Raw genomic sequence first — 5,878 nt, forward strand, 5'->3', positions numbered from 1 at the left:
ATTTTTAAAATTTTTTTACAGAATACAAGTTTGTCTTTTTTTTTTCCCTTCGTCATTTTAGCATTTTATACACTATTATAAAAAAAACTTTATTTTTTGCTTTATTTCCTAGTAACATTGAAAATTTGAAAAGAAAAATGTTATTATTTCATTTTTTTTTAATTCAATTTAATTATTTTTCAGTTTTAAATTTGTTTTTTATCTTCTAGCAATAAGTGTGGTTATCTATAGTCACCGTAGTCATTATTATACTTGTAGGCATTTAAAACTTGAGTTTTACTTTACCGGACATCGTCTTGCTGTTCATATACAGTACATCAACTTATAGTATACTACGGTGTACTATGGTATACTACGGTGTACTATGATATACTACTGTGAACTATTCCAAAAACAGCCGCCAACAACTCATAGTAGTCAACGCAGCCACAGTCAAACCCTAGCATTCAACAGCTGCAGCTGCCGCACCAGTAGTCACCTACCTACATTTGAAAAATCTAGATCTGCAATTTTGAACACTAACGTATGCCGCCACACAATCGTTGCCCTTTGAATGTTCTCAATGGCCTGTAACAAGTCGCATAAAGTAGCAAATCAGATCCTTACCAATATAATACTCTTAAAAGATCAATAAAAACATATGCAACTAGTCAAAATATTCTTTTAATAACAAATCTATACAAAAAATGAAGAAAATTAACAAATTTTTAATAAAAAATAAGAAAACTTGTTCCCTCTACCATACAACACCCGACCGCCGCCACCACCCCCACTTCCTCCGTCGCCGACCGTTGTGCTTAATGGAGAAGCGAGATAAAGAGGTAAGAGAAAAAGAGAGAAATAAAGAGCTTGAGATAAAGAAAGCGAGAGAGAGAGGGGGGACAGAGAAAAGGCGAGAGAGAAGATTGAAGAAGAGAAAAAAATCTGAGTTGAGAAACATGAATATATGCAAGTTATAAGATTTAAAGTACAATGACAAGATAGGGATTAAAAAAAAGTTAGGAATGTCGGTCATATATTATTTCAAATTATGGATTTAATTAAAAGATTGGAATTAGACTTGCCATTTAGTTCAAATTAAGTTTGATTTGAGGGGCTCATAACATATTACCCCTATTTATTTTTATTACTATTACTTTTTATTATTATTATTTAATTATTATTAAAAATAATTTATTTATGTTTTTAAGGCGGTTGCCTGGATGGTCGGAGCTCCGGTTAGCTGACTCAACATTTGTTAACTTCAATTAGTTGACAATCATTTTTTTTTAATTTTTTTTTTTCCGGCGATAGGTCACTGGAGCTCTAGTTAGCTGATTCAACATTAGTTAACTTCAGTTCGTTGATAGACCATTGTTTTTTCTTTTTTTTTTTCCTTTTTTTTGTTTAATATTTTTTTCTTCTGGCGGTCGGTAATCGGAGATCTGATTAGTTAATTTGCATTAGTTGAGTCAATATTAGTTAACTTAAAAATTAGTTGGCATTACATTTTCTTTTCTTTTATATTTTTTTTTTTGTTTTAGTTATTTTTCCAGCGGCGGGTCATTAGAGCTTCGGTTAGCTGACTCATCATTAGTTAATTTCAACATTAGTTGACATTCTATTTTTTTTTCTTTTATCCTTTTTTCTATTTAATTTTTTCTCTCTGGCGGAGGATAATCGAAGCTCTGATTAGTTAACTTATATTAGCTCACTTTAACATTAGTTGACGTCCAACTTTTTTCTTGTAACTTTTTATTTTTTCCAGCAACGGGACGTTGGAGGTCTGATTAGCTCACTATGCATTAGTTGAGTTCTCATTAGTGGACTTTTTATTTGCATTAACTGACATCCAATTTTTTTTCTTTCTTGTAACTCTTCTGTTCTGCGGCGGGTATTTAGGGCTCTGATTAGTTGATACCCGACTGTTTTAGTGTTGAAGTCAGCTAATCGTAGCTCCGATGATCCGTCATCAGAGGAAAAGAAAAATTCGAAAGTCAACTAATGTTGAAGCTAAGTTACCTAATGTTTAAGTTAACTAATGCTGAGTCAGTTAATTAATCAGAGAACCGACGACCCGTCGCCGGAGATAAAAAAAGAAAAGAATAAAAAAACAAGATATCAACTAATGTTAAAGTTACCTAATGTTGAAGTAAATTACCAGAGCTCCGACGACCATGAACCGGAAAAAAAAAAAAGACAAAAACAAAAAGACAAAAAAGAAAAGAATGTTTACTAATGTTGAGTCACCTAACCATAGCTCCAACGCCCGCCACCGAAAAAAAACTGGAAGGAAAAAATCAAGATAAAAGAAAAACAAAATAGATTGTTTAAACTTACCTAATGTTGAGTGAGCTAACTGAAGCTCCGATGAACTGCCGTCGAAAAAAATAATTAAAATTAAATAAAATATTCAAAAAAAAATAAAATAAATTCCTGATTGGGTTGGGCCGGGCCGGCTTGGTGGGCATGGGATGGATTGGGGTGGGTTGGTATCTCAAATAGAAATATATAGGGCTATTTTGAGAATTCATGTTTTTGTGAGTTTATTTGAAATGGTGGGACCTATTTGTAGTGAAATTGCGCTTTGTGGGTCTATGTCAAGTTCACCCAAAGTAGCGGTTACCATTTGATTCAGTACGGTATTGGTATCGTACCGCAAATGATTGGTACGGTAATAGTATTGCATTCCCAATACTATGTTGATACCGTATCGTACCATAATTACTATCATAGTATATTTTCTAATTTTATTTTATTTTTTTCCTTTATTTTCTGTACTATAATATTTATAACTTTATTTAAAAAAAAAATTCTAACACTTTATTTTATTACATGTAAGTTTTCTGATTTTTTTTCAAAGTAAATCTCTCTCTCTCTCTCTCTCTCTCTCTCTCTCTATATATATATATATATATATATATATATATATATATATATATATATATATATATATATATATATATATATATATATATATATATATATATATATATATATATATATATATAATATTAATTTTAACAATAACCAAACATATATGAATAAATTTGCGCTATGCGACGTCGTAAAATTCGTTGTAATGTTTGGCTCAATAAATGTAGGATAAATAGCACTTTAGCCCGCTTGTAGTTTCAACTTATTGCACTTAACCCCCTGTCATATCAATTTAGGCCTTTTACCCCATGTGGTTTGCACAATGTAGCGGCCATCAGTCTAGCCGTTAAAGGTTAATGGAGTGTTCATTTCACTCGTTCGAAAATGACTTGGTTGAGTGTTTTGTTGACCATAAATTGGTGTTTTTACACCTTTTGAATTAGAAAATTCAAAAATTACAGATTTACCTCGAGTCATAAGCCCCAAAATGAAGTTTATAAAATTTTCAATTTAGTCCTGAACATTTTTAAAAACTCCTCTTCTCCAAAACCAATCGAAACCATCAATGCAATTATGTTCATCTTCTCTTTCCCCGCGAGCTAATGAGATGAAGATATGTGGCTGTGATGCAGCATGGCAGAGGAGAGATGTAGATGGCAAGTCGGCAGAGATGAAGATGCAAATTGCAGAGGAAGAACAAGGAAGACAGACTTCTCTCAACTATGTATTTTTTTTTTAACTTTTTGGTGTGAAGGGAAGGGGCCACGTGGAACATAATGAGTTCTTTTAATTTTATTTTTATTTTTCTTTATTAATGCTTTAATTATATTTGTTATTTATTTGTACATTTAATTAGGGGTAGTTTGGTCATTTTCGTTCAAGTCAACGGATTTATCGCGCTCAAGGGGCGGTGGGCTAAAGAAATGAAATATCGGGGGGTGGGGGGGGGGGGGGGGGGGGGGGGGCGTGAATGGGGGGGTAATTGCTAATATTTTTTAACAGGGGACCTTATACGACAATTAAACATTACAGAGGGGGTTGTGTGCAATTAACTTGGATAAAGAGGGTTGTTGTTTTGACATGTAAATTGTAAAAAAATAGAAGGGTATATTAGATATTTAACCATTTCATGTTAACCCTTAAAAGCTAAACTGACAGCCGCTACATTGTGCAAACCACAGGTAGGTAAAATGCCTAAATTGATATGATAGGGGGTAAAGTGCACCAAGTTGAAATCACATGGAGGTAAAGTGTTATTTACCCATAAATGTATGAAGACATTAAAATAATATGAATTTATATATTACGAAAATTTAGTTGCGCGTAAAATTGACAAGATTTTTTTAATCAAATTTTAGCTAAATGTAAGATAATGGTAGAATACCATATATCACAGTATCGTACCAAAAATAATCGTATACCAAACAACAGTATACCGAATGTTTCGGTACGATAATGGTACAAAACTTTTCAATACCATAAATTACGATTGATACACAGTAATGGTCAAAAACTTCGGTATCCTTACCAATGCCACCCCTATATATGAGATTTTTATTAAGAGCGGATTGCATAAAACCTAGACACGGTTACGGGCTGGGTTGGGCCCGGACTCGACCCGCCTTGCCCCGGACTCATACCCGAGTTTGCATGGCTTTTTGTGGAACCGAGACCCGACAGGTCCATCCGAATTAAATGTTCAAATATCACAAAAATGAATGGTTTGGGGGTTGAACCTGGGTCACCCGAGTGGTTTCGTGAAGTACTAACAATTCGGGGAAAACAACTTACTGCAATATTCCTAACTATAAACATATAAATATGAATACAATGTAAAATGATTATAATAATTGTATAATTAATGTTTACTAAATTATTAGTTGTCATATTCACTATTATTAATATTGAAAATCTCCACTAATACAAAATGCATATATATATTTAATTTTAAAAAAATATAAAGAATTACAGTTCAACCTGTGTAATTTAAAAGAAAGTTTGAATTTGGTTTTTTTAAAGTCTAAAATATAGAGAATTACGGTTTTTGATAGTAATAACCACTGGGCCAAAGAAGATTTTTGACAATTATCTATCAATAAATGTATATATTAAAATGATTTAATTGATATAAAAATAATGTTAAAACAATTATTAATTCTCATATGCATTACTATTAAATAATTTTAATTAAATTATTAACAAATGTAATATAATAGGTTTTAAAAATTATAAGCAATTGCGGTTCAATACTTCCAAGTTGCAGGCATTTATTATTAATTACTATATTCAATATAATTTCCAGTATTAAAAAAAAATAAAGTATTGAATCAATTCAATATATGAACAAATGCACGACTTAATACAAACTTATGTTATTAAAATCGATAGTGTGAAAATTGGAATGAAAAAAATAAAATAAGATGTTCATTTAAAAAAAATTAGATTATTTATCATTTCAATTAAATCGATTAAACTCAATTATTCATAAGAACATATTAAAATTATTGATTATTTTATCATAGAGCAACTATTGACAAGAGTATTTATAACAAAAATACAGATGATGTTCATTTTAACAAAAATAGATTATAACTCATCCCAATTAATTTTCCTACATTAAAAATAAAACTACATATGATGATTGTAATGAAAATATTATGATGTGATTTTTTTTTTTAACAATTAGTTTAATAATAATTTAAAGGAAGATAGTATTGACAAGAACATATTAATCGAATTGACTATTTATAATTAAAGTATAGTATCTTTTTAATTGAATTTTATTATAAAAATAGTAAATATAATTCTTAAAAATTGTAATAATAAATCTTTTAATCAAGAATTGGTTAAGCTTAAGTTCTTTCAATCCTTAAGCTTTATTCAAGGATTTAAATTGATTAAGCTCAGCTATTGACATTGACGTATTAATCAAATGAACTATTTATAACTTAAGTAATATTCTTTTTAATTGAATTGTATCATTAAAAATAATAAAATTTAATATATATATATATATATATAT

This window comes from Erythranthe guttata, chromosome 10 (genome assembly GCF_056151865.1).
Source record: "Erythranthe guttata isolate IM_541 chromosome 10, IM_541, whole genome shotgun sequence".
Classification (NCBI taxonomy): Eukaryota; Viridiplantae; Streptophyta; class Magnoliopsida; order Lamiales; family Phrymaceae; genus Erythranthe; species Erythranthe guttata.